Source organism: Pelodiscus sinensis, chromosome 18, assembly GCF_049634645.1.
Source record: "Pelodiscus sinensis isolate JC-2024 chromosome 18, ASM4963464v1, whole genome shotgun sequence".
Taxonomy (NCBI): domain Eukaryota; kingdom Metazoa; phylum Chordata; order Testudines; family Trionychidae; genus Pelodiscus; species Pelodiscus sinensis.
Genome location: NC_134728.1, coordinates 3,026,807 through 3,041,984, shown reverse-complemented (window position 1 = coordinate 3,041,984; position 15,178 = coordinate 3,026,807). Strand labels below are relative to the sequence as shown.

General features: G+C 56.5%; 1 long non-coding RNA gene across 1 annotated transcript in view; it reads right to left on the bottom strand.

The window, feature by feature from the left end:
* Window positions 1–2,672: 2,672 nt before the first annotated feature.
* Window positions 2,673–15,178, bottom strand: part of LOC142818828 (uncharacterized) — a 19,852-nt gene continuing 7,346 nt past the window's right edge. Inside the window, exon 3 of the long non-coding RNA XR_012896467.1 lies at window positions 2,673–5,972. This is a non-coding gene — a long non-coding RNA (uncharacterized LOC142818828). The remainder of the gene's footprint in view (window positions 5,973–15,178) is intronic.

The window sequence follows — 15,178 nt, the reverse complement described above, 5'->3', positions numbered from 1 at the left end:
CAGCCGGCTTTTAAGCTAGTTCCTCACGGGCACTGGCTCCCGCTCCCCACCTTCCCTTGCTGCCTCTGATACAGAGGCAGCAATGGTGCGAATGCATGTAGTCGACAGGATTAACGGATAAACCCAGTGTAGTTGTCTATATGCTGACATCCCTAGACTAATACCAGACCATCCCTGATAGATGTTTATCTAACATGATCTTAAATATCTCCAGAGATGGAGATTCCACAACTTCCCTAGGCAACTTATTTCGGTGTTTAACCACCATGACAGAACAGGACACAACTGAGATCTAATCAGCGCAGAGTGGAACAGAAGAATGACTTCTTGTGGCTTGCTCACAATATTCCTGTTAATGCAGCCCAGAATCATGTGGGTTTTTTTTTTTTTTTGGCAACAGCATCACTCATTGACTCATATTTAGCTTGTGGTCCAATATAACCCCTAGATCCCTTTCTGCAGTGTCTTTCCTAGACAGTCGCTTCCTATTCTGACAGAGGCTGTCAGTTCCACATTTAAAAAAGGTAGGGTTGCCAGGTGTCCGGTTTTCACCCGGACAGTCTGGTAATTGCATCTTCTGTCTGGTAAACACCCCCCCCCCATACTATCAGACATGTAAAATGTCAAGTATTTTCTGTTTTTCTCAGACGGAAGGCCAGCGGAGACATTTTCCCCCTGTTGTGTCTGGTGGGGATGGGGAAGTGGGGGAATTTAAAGGTGCAGCAACCTTTTTTTTTTTTTCGCTCAACCAATTTTTTTCCCTGTCATGTTCGGGATTTTTTGTGAAGGTATCTGGCAACCCTAAAAAAAAGGCAAAGGTGGTGGCACATTTCAAGGGAGAATGAGAAGCTGAGTAGGCCCGGGAGGTTCCAGTCCTGGGGGTCGAGGGGACGCAGTGATGTTTGACGAAGGGAGGGGCAGCAGAACAAACTCAAAGTGGAGGAAGTCTCCTAAGAGTGGGATTTCCCTCGAACTTCAGCAGAACATCCAAGAGGATGAGGCAGATTTATCCTCCTGCTCCGAGTGAGGCCGATTCAGGCAGCATGGAACACAATCCTGCGCCTGCCAGGGCCTCCCACGGACTGTAGAACCGCATGTTTTGCCAAAAAGGGAAGCCCGTTCCTGTGCTCATTTTGTCAGAGCTCCCTTTCTGGGGTGAGCAACCAGCCAATGAGGGCTTTTGTGCAAAGCCTTCCCTCGTCCAGCTACTTGCCCTATAATGCTGTAGCGAGAGCTGCCTAGAATTACAGCTGGTCGCCTGTTGTCCTGGCTTACTTTCTGGCCCGGCCTTGCTTTCCGTGAAGCCTGCTAGCGCCTTGTCCTTTATAGCACGTCCTGCAAGTTTACAAATCCTGCCGCAACAAAGCTTCTTATGTAATAAGAAAAGAGAAAAGCGGCTTTTTGCTGTTTTTTTTCATTCCTCTTTCTTTTCTCTCCCCTCCTGACATTGAAGGCCTTTAAAAATGGGCACAGATAGTTGGAGGCAATTTCCTTAAAAGTGAGGTTCAGGGTTGTTATTTTCTTGGCACATTTTTTTTCCCACTTGTTGAAACACTGCCCTCCTGACTAGAAACTCGGGCCAGGGCGCTCGGCCTGTAGCAGCTTTAAAGAGCTACTCTAAAGATGGTGTTAGGCTTCGTTGCTGGGTTCAAACCAGCACTGGCGATCAGTACCTGAGAAAACCAGGTGCACTTGGAAGATGGTCCCTTTGTGAGAGCTGTGGTCCAAGTGTGGTTGGATGGATTTCCGATTGCACAAGCTGTATGGCCAGTGTTGACGCGTGTGTGTGTGTGTGTGTGTGAGAGAGAGAGAGAGAGAGGTGTGTGTGTGTGTGTGTGTGTGTGTGTGTGAGAGAGAGAGAGGTGTGTGTGTGAGAGAGAGAGAGGTGTGTGTGTGAGAGAGAGAGAAAGAGAGAGGTGTGTGTGTGTGAGAGAGAGAGCGAGAGAGAGGTGTGTGTGTGTGTGTGTGTGTGAGAGAGAGGTGTGTGTGTGTGTGAGAGAGAGAGAGAGGGGTGTGTGTGTGTGTGTGAGAGAGAGGGGTGTGTGAGAGAGAGAGAGGTGTGTGTGGGGGGGGAGAGAGAGAGGGGTGTGTGTGTGTGTGAGAGAGAGAGAGAGAGAGAGGTGTGTGTGTGTGTGTGTGTGAGAGAGGTGTGTGTGTGTGTGTGTGTGAGAGAGAGAGAGAGGTGTGTGTGTGTGTGTGTGTGTGTGTGTGTGTGTGAGAGAGAGAGAGAGAGAGAGAGGTGTGTGTGTGTGAGAGAGAGAGAGAGAGAGGTGTGTGTGTGTGAGAGAGAGAGAGGCATGGCAGCCTGGCCCTGCTTGGGGTCTCTCCCTTCGGCTGCCAGGGGGCAAAAGGGGCCTTGCAGGCCCCGTGCTCTTCCCCCTGGCCCTCCCTCAAGCTGGCCCTAGCTCTTGGGCCCACTGCCCCCGCCTCTTCCCCCCCTGCCCCGCAAGGCCCTTGCCCCCCCCCACCGTCCCTGTTTCTTTGCTCCCCCTACCCCTGGCCAGGGGGGACGGGGTGCAGCTCCCAGACTATCCCCGCTCCCCCGGCGAGGGGGTTGGGGCGTGGTTCCCGGACCACCCCCTCTCCTGCCGCAAGGGAGCACGGCCTCATGGCTTCTCCCCCCCCCCCGCTACTCCAGCCCCGGCTGTCCCCCACCCCCCAGCCGCGCCAAGCTCCATGCTCTCCCCCAGGTGTGCTCTCAGAGGAGGCAAGGCCCAGGTCCCCCGCTCACTCCCTCCGCCCCCCCTGCTGGGACGGGGTGAGGCCCAGGCCCCTCACCGGGCCCCGCAGCTGCCAGGAGGGAGAGGGTGGGGCCCAGGCCGGAGGACCACAAATTAAAACTCTGGCAGCCACCCACCATGTGGCAGCAGCCAGCGGTCCCCAGTCCACCCCCGCACCTGCAGCAGACCTCCTCCAGCGGCCCCCCTGTCCCCTCCACCATGGGCCTCACCTCCACCTCCCTGCCACTGCCAGATCATTTTCGGTCCCCCCTTGCAATGGCCCCTACCCTGCCCCCTTCCTCACTGGAAGAGAGGAGGTGGGGCAGCTGAGGGGGGAGGGGCTGCGGGGCGCAGAGTGATGTCATTACCCCGCTCTGTCATCCCACAGGAAAAGTTTTCTTTACTATAGAGAGAGCCGTCCAAGCAGAACTGGCAACCCTACCAGGATGGGGGGGTTGTTCCTTAGCTTTTCTGATGGGAGCTTGAGAAGAAATGGGAAGACGCGTTTGATCTTCACCCATTGAAAAGACATTGCCTGAGCATCTTCAGACCACTTGCTGCTGGACTGAGTTTAATTTGCCTGCACTTTTCATACCAATGTATCTAATTAGTCAGTTGCATGCACAGTTAACTGCTTGGTGTGCACACTAACCAGTGTGTGTTTAAATTGCACATACTGCATTTTGCATGCCTACCTTTTTTTCCTTTCTATAAGATCTAGCCAGTCATGTCCATACAGATTAGCTCGGATCTCTGTGTTGACAGTGTCATCCAAAAGACACCTATGTCGTGAATGACGTCAGCCTCAGTTTATCTACTGCACCGCAGAAGGACAAAGCGTTTTGGAGAATACGCCCAGCCAAGAACTGAATCAGTGGTTTCAGGGAATCTGGGACCAGCCCCACTTAGAAATCCTGCCTCTCAGCCAGCGATAGGCAAAATAAGGCCTGCGGGCCAGATTCGGGCCGCCAAACCGACAGACCCAGCCCGCCACCATCCTGCAGCCCAGTAGGAGCCTCAGGCAGGGTCCCTTCCTGCCCCGCCCCTGCATGCCACTCAAAACAGCTGGCTGCAGGGCCCATGGGCATCTGTGCTCTGGGTTCCCTTGGGAGGGGGCTTTGTGTGCTGCTCCTGCCCCGGCCAAAGGGAGCTGCCTGGGCCGTGCTGGTGGCACAGGCAGCATGCAGGGGGCCCCCATGGGGATGCACATGGCCCCAGCAGCCGGCCCTTTGACAGCGTGCAGGGGTGCAGCAGGCAGGGCACTTGCCCACGTGTCCTGCTGGGCTGCTGGCTGGGAGCCGCCTACGGTAAGAGCATCCTGGTCAGATCCTGCACCTGGCACCTCCCCCTAACTCCCTGTCCCAGGGGGCGGCTCTGACCGGAGTGGAGTGCCCCTGTCTGCAGCACAACCCACAGGGCTGGAACAGCCCCCGCCAGTCGACCGTAACCGGTTAACGGTTAACGTCTCTAGTGGCAGTGACCGCTCGGTGGTTGAGAAGCTTGTGGTCAGTCCCCTGGGTGTTCTCTCGATGCCGTTCCATCTCCACTGAGGCAGCAGAGACATCTCCTCCCTCCATTTCTGCAGAGCACCTCCATAAGGAGGAGTCGTCATGGTTCCCTCAATTCCTGCAGGGCTGCTCTCTCCCCACGTCTTCAAGTCTTCAGACAGGAGACGGCGGCGGTTAAACAAAGACATTTAAAGGCTTTTGAAGTGGAGAGGTTAATGGGGAGGGGAGGATGCTGCCTTAAATCTCCTGATACTTGCCTGCCGGCTCCGTGTGCCTTGGCGGCTGGCAAGGGAAGGGCCTCGCAGGCCTAGTTGCGCGTGTGTGATGCCAGAGCAACCTTGTAATAAATTACAGGGATGCCGGAGCGCCCTGCCAGTGGGAGGACTGTTTATCAGGGCAGGGCATTCTAATTACAAGGCTGGAAGGGCTCGTTGGTGCAGCCGGCAGCGCCTCCGCCAGTTAATGTTATAGGAAGGAGAAAGGTGATGGATGGAGATTGCCGCGCGGTGTCAGATCACTTGGCACAGGCTGTGATGGAAGATCTGATTACGCTTCCATTGGGCTGAAGTTACAAAGTGAGAGGAGGTGGCTGCAGAGATCATCTGCTCAAACTTTTAAACTCAATTCCCTTTTCAACAGAGGCCACTTTATCTCCTGCTTCAGAGTGAGAGGAGCCGCCGTGACTCTCTAATGCAACTAACCACCCAGACCTTGCAGTAATGCCTTGTTAGCAAGGATAAAGTACCGAGTTCAGGGCATGGGAGGCCGGCATCCTTACTTTTAAGAGGCTCACAATATTCTCAGTGACATGTCAGGCGTAATGGGAGTTGTGCGATTCTTTTTTTTTTTCTTTTTTTTTCCGGCTCATCTTTTCAGAGCCGTGTAACACCGCAGCCTGTGTTTTATTGCACATGCGAATTGTGCACTTTGTGTGCACGGCTGCACAAACGATGTATGCACATGGCTAATCAGCACAGGTACGCTACGCGTGTGCGTAGGCACGCTTGTCTTTGCACATTTACGGTGGGTTCTATAAAGCTTTAGGTCATTTTTTTTTTAAACCCAGTCATAGAAACCAGTTGCAGATTCACTTTGAATTTATGGCCCGTGGGGCTGTTTTTATGTGATGTGCACAGAGTCATCACCCTGCACATCCCCTCTCCCTTCTCCTGAAGGAACACTGCCATTTTACTACTACAGGTTGAATCTCTTTAGTCCGGCACCGTCTGTTCTGGAAACATCCATCGTCCGGAATGATTTCAGTTAGCCGGATGTCCACTGTTCTTGGGTGTAGCCAAGTTTCCCAGCAAGCAGTGGAAATGCTGGTAATGCTGCTAGACCATATTGGCCTCCCGTGCTCTGGCAAATTCTGTGGTTCAGAACCGGTCAGGTCCCAAGGTTCTGGACTAGAGAGGTCCGTGTACCGTGTGTGGCTCTGTGGGTCGCATATGGGACTACAAAGCAGAGAATTCTGACTTCTTGCCTCTACTTCTGCTGAGATGCTGAACACCCTCTGCCGGCGCTTCCTGCCTTGCTGTGTGTGGAGGCATTTGCTATATTGCAAGACTGGGCCCTTAATCTGTGTCAAAGGAGGCATTACCCTTACCTCACGGAGCGGCTACATACCCAGTGATGAGCTGGGGGTCCTGGTGGGGAGACAGTCACCTCCCATCTCTCCGTGGCCCTTACAATGGGGGGTTCCTCTCGGTGAAGGACCCACGGCGAAGAGGAAAGGATCAGGCACCTGTGACAAGGAGAAGACAGGAGAAATCTAACACATGGCCACCAGCCTTTCAGGGCTCTTCCAGTATTGGCTTTGGTTCTACAACAAATTCTTTTGTGCAAACACTCATCAGGGATGGGTAGGTTTTGAACCAGACAGTCCAGTGTTTGAGCTTTCTGTCCGGGAAACAAACTGAGAAAATACCGGACATAGAAATGTCTGTTTTTTTCTAATTAAGTTTTTATTATCATCATGAGTATCAGTGCGTAGTTGTGTACTGCCTGGCTGGTAGACACACTCACACTAGGTGAGCATGTCTACCAGCCAGGTAGTATGCGACTACGCAGTAGAGAAGTGGGGGGCGTGGGCGGGGCCGGGGTGGGATGGAATCCCTGGGGCCAGACTCGACCATGCGTCCCACTGGGACTGTGTGAGGGACAGGCAGCACCCCCCGATCTGCATGTGCCCGGGCCAGCCCTGCCGGCTGGTTCTCCCCTGGCCAGCCCTGCTCCCCCCAACACGCTCCTGGCCAGCCCCCTCCCTGCCTCCCCCGCTGCGATCTGAGATCAAGTGTGTCCAGTATTTTTTTTAACCATCTGGTAACCCTCGGGATGGGCTCAGTTTACTTGGTCTCGCCTGAGTGCAGGGAGCTGGACTTGAAGGCCTCTTGAGGTCCCTTCTGGCCTGATCTTTCTGTGGGTCTGTGGCTAGCAGAGCAAGTGGGAGCAACAGGTGTCTTTGCTGATGGGGCCTGTACAGGAGCGGGGAGTGGTCTGGCACGGAGGGCAAGCTGCCCCAGTGGTCTCTGCAGTCAGGGGAGGCCATGCTGACAGGGCAGCGTGGGGGAACCTGCCTTTCCGCAGCAGGGACTCTACAGCTAGGCAGAGGGCTGGGCGCCAAACTCGCCCTCGGCAAGTGAAACCAGCGGGCTTGCACCAGGGTTTAATTTGACCCTTTTCTAGGGCCACCGGTCTGGCGCCTTCCCCCAGTATTGACCTGAAGCGGAAAGGCACCCACGGCTGTTCTCCCCACGCCCGTTAACAAGGCAGCGGCTTGTTTTAGCTGGGCGCAGCCTTGCAGAGTGACATGCCGTTGTGGTAACTAAGGAACCGGTCACTTCTGAGCCTCTTGTGAGGCCTTCGCTTCCTTCATTAGCGGCCGCCGCTCGTTCACGCTCACGTCACTTCATCCCAGGCTCCGGCATGCGAGTGCCGCTGAAGAGAGCCCTTAATGACGGCTCCGAGCGAGGTGTCACCAAGATCCTCCGTTCCCCAGGCTGGAATGAGTCAGTGGCAGAGAGCGCAACGCCGTCAGTGGCTTCATGGCGGCGGCAGGGCAGGAGGCTGAAGGTTTGACTCATCCCAGGGGACTGACCCCTTTGCCTGTGCCATTGTTTCTCTGGGAATTCTCCATCTTGCCCACACAGAGGACTTGCCCATGTGATTGGAGACAGGCTACTTCAGCACTTTCTTCCCTAAATCTTACCACCCCACCCGGCAAGGCTGCCGCGTTCTCGGTTGGATTCCCCATGGCAGCTGAACCAACTCTCCTCCCGTCCCGTGTGTTCATCAGATTCGATGGGAGTCGTTCATGGGCGGTGGGTAATGCAGGCAAGGGAGGGCGTTGCCTTCCCCAAACTGCCCCGGCCGCTGGGGCAGCCCAGCTCTGCAGATGCCTGGGCAGGACTGGGGCCACGGTATGGCAACCCCAGCCCTCCAGGTGGGCAGGAAGGATCAGGCTGGGGTTGGGCGGGCCTTGGTGCCATAGGGAGCGGGAGAGGGGTAGTTAAAGGGGGGGGCCTCGGGCAGAAGGAGCGGGGTTGGTGCTTCCCCAACTGGGCCTGGACCCGCTGCCCACGAAGTCTTTTGACTGACATCAGAGGCTTTCGATCCGTTTTTCAGAGGGCACGAGCGATGCAGCCTGTTCCTTCAGCTGCTCAGCGCCCCAAGGGAGAGGTGGCAGCTCCGGGCAGCTCCGGGTGTGTGTCAGAACTTGGGCCCGCTCCTCAAACGTGCTTAGGTGCCTCGCTCCCATTGATTCTCAATGAGAACTAGGTGCTGAAATACCATTGAGGATCTGGGCAAGGTGGCTGGATTGGCTTGGCTACCAGGCAGCTACCACATGGGCAGCAAGAGGGCGAGTGGCTACAAACCCATCCACGCACCTTAGCCCTGCCAAGAGAGGAGAGATGCCAGTTGTCTCCATTGGCTTGGACTGTCTCGGACACGGTGATGCTGATGCTCCGTGTCTCCCCGTCAGTCCCTGGAGCTGCCTGTGCTCCCAGGAACTCACTCACTTGGGTTTTCTCCCCCCGTTGCCTCTCACCACATGCTGAAGTCGCAAGCAAGTTGGGGCAGGGCCTGTCTTTGTTCTGTCTGGTCCAACGGGTGCAGAACCCTGGCTGTGGCCATAAGATATGCACCCCCCAGTGCCAGCCTCATTCCTCGGAGGACCTCCAAGCACTTGGCAAAAGCCAGGGCAGGCTCAGGCCACACTGGTGAGGCAGAAGCATGTTCCCCAGCCGCTGCCCCAAACAGGTGGTCTGGAAGGAAGATTTGTGCACCCTGCGGCTCCGTGCCATGACCAGTGTGGCAAATCCAGGGGTGCGTCCACGGGCCACTCGTGGTAGCACTCGGAGGCGCTGTCCCCTTTTGCCCCCACCAAAATCTTACTTGCTAAATAGGGTGGGTGCCTCCTCACACCCCCTCTCTGTCCTCGGTGGCCCTCCTTGCACCCCCTCCCTCCACAGGCACCAGTCGCCCATGGGTGCCCACCTGTAGAGTGCGGGGAATCGCTGGCTGCTGAAGCCCACGGAAGGAGGTTCCCTCCCATCCTTTACCGCTGTCCTCCCTCTTCCACCTCTCCCTGTCTAAACCAGCCCCACACCTTCTGTCCTAGGGCCGCAGGTTGCATCTGCTCAGGGACAGCGGGGGGGGGGGGGGGGGGAACCAGCTACTTTGCACAGGTCTTGTCTGGGAATGTGCAGAATGCAGCAGGACTGAAGTCAACAGAGTCCTTTAGCAATTGCTTTTCAAACCTGAGCAGCAGCTCCTTCCTGCTCATCAGCGCAACAGAATTACAATCATAGAACCCTAGGACGGGCAGGGCCCTCGAGAGGTCATCCAGTCCGCTCCCCTGCCCTCTCGGCAGGACCGAGCACCGTCTAGATCATCCCTGCCAGGTGTGTGTCCAACCTGCTCTTCAATATCTCCAGTGATGGAGATTCCACAACCCCCCCCCAGGCAATTTATTCCAGGCTTTAACCACCCTGACAGGCAGGAAGTTTTTCCTAATGTCCAACCTAAACCTCCCTGGCTGCAGTTTAAGCCCATTGCTTCTTGTCCTGTCCTCGGAGGCCAAGGAGAACGATTTTCCTCCCTCCTCCTTGTAACACCCGTTTAGATACTTGTATTGCAGCGGAGCAGCGTTTACTAGAGAATGTAGCTCCCTGCTGTGGAATGGCCTCGAACCTGCACCCCAGCGGTCTCCCTTCCTGCTCAAGCCCACAAGCCTGGACCGGTGGGCACCTGCCTACTGTTCAGTGGCAGCTCCCGCAAGGAGCCGGTTTGCAGAGCCGAGCTGCAGCCGCGGTTGTTTTCTTTGTCTCAAGCGTCGGTGCCGACGGGGTAACTTTGTGGCTTCAGGCCCACGAGGGCTGGGAGGCTCCTAGCCCCAGCTCAGCTCAGCCCGGCCCAAGGGATGGTCGCTGCAGTGGGGAAGGTGGGGGGGGGCCAGGAAAGAGGCCACTTCATTCTGCGCAGAGCCATTCGAAAAGCCGCAGCACGCAGCTCCCCCTGCTGGCCTGTTCCACAATGCCATGGGGGCTTGGCTCCCTATCCCCAGCACTAGCACGCTGGGGTGGCCGGGGGGTTCCCGGGATACTAAGACCTGCCCTGGCCGTGTAGTAACTGGAATATTCTGAGCCAGCAAAGTCTGATCAGCTGCGACTAGACAGTGCTTGGCCCTGCCGGGAGGGCAGGGGGCTGGACTTGACCCTTCCAGTTCTAGTGTCTGTGATTCTATGACCAGTGCTGGGGCGGAGGCAGCCTATAAAGCAGGAGTCTCTCACCTGGCTAGCTTGTGAGCTGGTCCAGTGAGTCGCTGGGTTTCACTGTACAATGGAAAATCTGGCTGGTGGGATCCCAAACCAGCCCAGTTTCTCCAGCCTCTCCCCTCGCCGCCAGACAGATCCGTTCCCTTCTTCCAGGGGAAGAGGGTTGCCTGGTTGCTCCAGAAAGGCACCTCGAGGAGCCGGGGCAACAGGCCCGCTGAGAAAGGAGCAATTTGGCCAGGAGCTGCTGGAATGGGGCTGGGAGAGGCACGGGATGGAGGGGCCCCAGGCTTTGGGGATGTTTCGTTCCACCGATGCAGGGCAGCTTTGCTTGAAAACCAGCCCCGGTGCTGTCCCTCTCCGAGCAGACCCCCTCGCTAGACAATGGACACTGAACGGGTGTTGCGCTGCGTTTCGGATTCCACCAAACCTCCGGGGCCACCAGACCTCTCCAAACGCCTGACTCCTCAGCGTGGCGCCTCCTTGGCTGATGCGACCCGGAGGGGCACCTTGGTTCTCCATTGCTCGAGCTCCATCCCAGCAGGCCTAGATGTGGCTGCTCGGCTCTCCTGTGGCAGCCGCACGGCAGGAGCTCTGTGGATTCCTTTCCCAGGTTGGGTACCGCCCCACTGTGCCCTCGTCCGACCCTAGGAATGACCCCCCCCCCTCCATCCTCCCGGGAAGCGGCTCTGGCTCTTCTCCGGTGTGACACCGGCACTGCCCCAACTTGGAGACTGATCCAGACGTCTCTTCACGCGCTCCTTGTTCTACAGCCCTTATTTCTCCTGCCCTAGGAGTGGACACCAGCAGGGAGGTACCGGGCATGAGACCAGTGCCAGCGGCGCTGTCAGGCAGCTGACAGGGGAACCCACATGCTGGCTGTCACGATCCTTTCCTACACTCTGCACAGCGTGCCCGCTCGCAGCCAGCCCCCCGGAGAAAGTCCTCCGCCTCCTTCCCAAGCTGGACGTGGGCTTCCCACGGAGTCCTTTAACCTCCCTTTCTCTCCCCTCTGCTGCTCCCCTTCCTTGCCAGCTCTCTGCCTCTTGGCGGGGCCATTTTGCCATCCTGGTGCTTAAATGAATCCCTGACCTGCTGCACTGCCTGTCTAAGCGGGGAAGGCGGAGATGAAGGCCGGGGGCCTGGTGAAGTGAAAGAGCAGAGAGCTTGGTGCCAAGGCTCCCTTTTGGGTAGGAACGGTGCCCCTGGCCTCTATTTGTCAGGCCAGGGAATGGGTGACATTGCCGGGACCACTAGGGATTCCCTGTTCTGTTCACTCCCTTTGGGGCCCCTGGCCTGGGCCACTGTCGGCAGACAGGAAACAGGGCTGGATGGACCTTTGGTCTGACTCAGTCTGGCCGTTCTTCTGTTCTTCCTGAGCCAATATTGAAAGATCTTCTGAAGGGCTGTGTATTTCCATTGCCCCCTTAGTCTCGTGTGTGTTGAGAGGAGATCACTGCTCATAGCCTACTGCCTCCTTCTGCCTGTGTGCTGAGGCTGCCAGCCACAGAGCAATTAGGGCCAGTTGTCATCTTTAGTTTTTTGGGGTGTTTTTAATGATACAGGAACTAGGCAGAGGCCACGACAACTCATTTCCCATTCGGCGTGATGGGTGGTTGGATGGTAGCGACTCTGGGTCGGGCTCAGTGTGGACGGGAAGAAAGCCGGCCCTCCAGAGATGCCAGATCCCCATAACGAGGCCTGCGAGCCACCCAGTCTCCAAAGTTTCCGGTACATCCTGCGGTTCCTCTGGGAAGCAGCGGGTCTCTTGAGGACGCCACGTTCTGTCGCCAGGCCTGCCAGCCAGCTGTGCCTCTTGGCTTGCCTGCAGATCGCAGCAGAGACCTCCCTTTCGCGGGCCACTCTTCCCAGAATCGCTCCACAGTCGGGCATGCTGGTGGCTATCGCCTGGGGGCTTGCGGCGGAAAGTTACCCGCGCCTGCCTGGGGGTCAGTGCTGGTTCTGGGGGCTTCATCGGCCTGGGGAAATATCCATCGCCCACAGCCAGCATCATGCACACTGTGGAGCCATGAGATGCAGTCGCGGGAGAGGGCCAGAGGGGCTAGAAGCGCCTCTCTGAACTGAGTCGTTTCCCAGCTCCGATGCCATCCCTGCTTTGTTTAAGGATAGCCTCATAGAACCATAGAGCTGGAAGGGACCTCAGGAGTCATCAAGTCCAGCCCCCTGCCCGAGGCAGGACCAATCCCAACTAGATCAACCCAGCCAGGGCTTTGTCAAGCCGAGACTTAAACACCTCTAGGGGTGGAGATTCCACCCCCTCCCTAGGGAACCCAGCCCAGCACTTCTCCACCCTCCTAGGGAAAGAGTTTTTCCTAATATCCAACCTAGACCTCTCCCACCACAACTTGAGACCATTGCTCCTTGTTCTGCCACCTGTCACTACTGAGAACAGCCTCTCTCCATCCTCTCTGGAACCTCCCTTCAGGATGTTGCAGGCTGCTATCAAATCCCCCCCTCACTCTTCTCTTCCGCAGACTAAACAGACCCAAGTCCCTCAGCCTCTCCTCATAGGTCATGCGCTCCAGCCCCCGAATCATTTTGGTCACTCACTGCTGGACCCTCTCCAGTGTGTCCACACCCTTTCTACAGTGGGGGGCCCAGAACTGGACGCAATACTCCAGATGGCGAGGAGTCCCGCTTTTGCAGATTCAGACTAACACAGCTACTTCTCTGATACGATACTCTAGATGTGGCCTCACCAGGGCTGAATAAAGGGGAATAATCACTTCTCTGGATCTGCTGGCCATGCTCCTCGTAATGCAGCCTAATATGCCATTAGCCTTCTTGGCTACAAGGACGCCCTGTTGACTCATCTCCAGCTTCTCATCCACTTCATCCCCAGGTCCTTTTCTGCAGAACTGCTTCTTCTTAGCCAGTCGGTCCCTAGCCTGTAACAATGCTCATAAACCTCCGTCTATCTGGGTAGATCTGGGAAGCAGCCCCTCGAACTTTGCTGGATTTGAAGTGAACTCACGACAGTAGAACAGCTCTGAGTGCTCTCCCCAGACTCGCTCTCTCCTGTTTCCCAGAAGGCATTGCACCGGCTCGTTCTATTAGACTGGTGCTTCAATACGCTGCCTCCAAAGTAAGGCAGCAGCCCCTTCACGTTGGGCTACACCTGGTGTTGCGTGGGCCTCGGTGTCCACCTCCATTGGCTGCTGGTGGTGGGGGCCTGTTGTCCTAATGGCCACGCAGTGATCCCTTAGGATTTACCAAAGGTGACACTTCCTGTTCTTGGAGGAACCATCTGGCCACCCAAAGGGGAAACTCAGCCAGGAGCCGATTTCTTTCAAGGATATTTGGAAGGTTCTAGGCAAGACCTCAGGGCTTTTGGAGGAGCTGCTGGCTGGCCACGGCGAAGAGGCGCTGGGTGACAGTAGCTGTATTGAACTCCCACTTGCTTCTCCACTAGCCTGCGACTCTTGCGAATCCCTCCTCCCTCCCAACCCGCTTTTAACTGCGCTAGTTAGGAAAACTTAACTTTTCTATTACTGCACATTTGTCTCCCGTACCCAGGTGCTTAATTACCATTGTCCCAGCGAAATGTCAGTGTGAGTCAGAGACAGTCTCCCATTAGGAAGAGACAGATGAATATTAATTACGCTCACTGGTGGGTGGGTTTTCATTTTTGTCATTTCCCTGACTCCGCTGAAGACCCTGCAGCTATTTGTTCCCTGGCCTGAGCAGCGGAGTGGGCCCCAGCTGGTCGGTGACCGGGCAGCGTTAGACGAAGTCAGGCTGCGGGAGATGGAGGGGCACCCGGGGAAGTGAGTCGGGAGGAATTTCAACACTAGCTAGAGCAGAGGCTGTTGAGGAGACGCACACAGGGAGAGAGAGAACCTGGAGCATAAATTGCAGACCCGTACGCAAGAATTTCTGGGAGGGGGGTGTGCCAGCTGTGGGAGGGGCTGGTGGCTGCCCCGCCCCTGCAGCCCTGCCCCGCCCCTGCAGCCCTGCCCTGCCCCCAGCCTCACTCCTGGGGAGGAAAGGGGAATCAGCTTCAGCCTTCCCCCGGAGCACCAGGGAGGGAGGCTGGGGCCTTGTGCTTCCCCTGCCTTCCCCAGGCTGGCCAGAATCGGCCCCATAGCAGACCATGAAGGATGGGGGGGGCTCACACCCTTTGCACCCCTCCCCATACAGGCCTGAATTGAGAGTAATAATAAACTCCATCTGCTCTAGGAACAAAAGCAATTTAACCTTCCCCTCTAGCCAAAGGAAACGAACGCTTATGAAGAAATCTCATTACCAACAACTTTAATCTTTGGGTGACTAACCCGAGCCTGGGACTTGGCCTCCCACAGCTGGCTCTCTGTGGAGGACCTAAACGGGTGCAAAGCAAAGCAGCCGGGAGGACGTTTGGGTGCCCCCGTTTGGGGGCTGGATTCCGCCTGCCCTCCAGGGCGCTCTGTCAATTCTGAGCCGCCCCGTCGTTTGCGGCCCTGACGCGTTAATGGGGAGCAGGCGGCTCCTCTCTCCCTCTTGTCCTGGTTTGTGAATTGCACCCGGCCCGCGTGCATTCGAACGTGTCATGCGTTAGGGGACAGATTGGGAGAAAAAACTCCCTCCCCCCGGCTTCTCGCTTTTGCACTTACGGTTGTGTGGGCACAACAGATGTCATATCGATGTTTGATTAAGTGGTGCGTTACAGTCAGGTAACAATGTATCTGACAGCCGTTTCAGCTCGCACGACAGCTGGTGCAACGTGGAAGGCTGGGGTGAGGTTCTGCTTTGGGCCCGTAGGCAAGGGGGGGCGAAGGGTGCAAGAACAGCCCCCCGTGACCCCCCAAGTAAGCATGCTCTGGCCACCCAGGGGAAGGCAGGAATGGCGGTGCCCGAGCCTCCCCCCCATGCTTGTGGGCTGGAGGAAGGCTGGGGTTGATTTCCCTGCTTACTTGGATGACCATGGGGGGGGTGCATTCACACCTTTGTAGCCCCCCTCCCTCCGAAACGCCTGCGTTCAGGCCTATGCTTCAAGTCAGGCCTCACCTGCTCTGTATTTCATGTCCCGAGCTGTGCAGGGGAACCAGCAGCTGATGTCCTGGAGGCCAGGTTTTAATCTGGGAGAATTAGTTGCCAGAAATGACAGCTTTCCAGATACGGAGACTACGTTTCGGTAGCAGGAGTTATATTCCCACAGGGCACGTCTACACGGCAG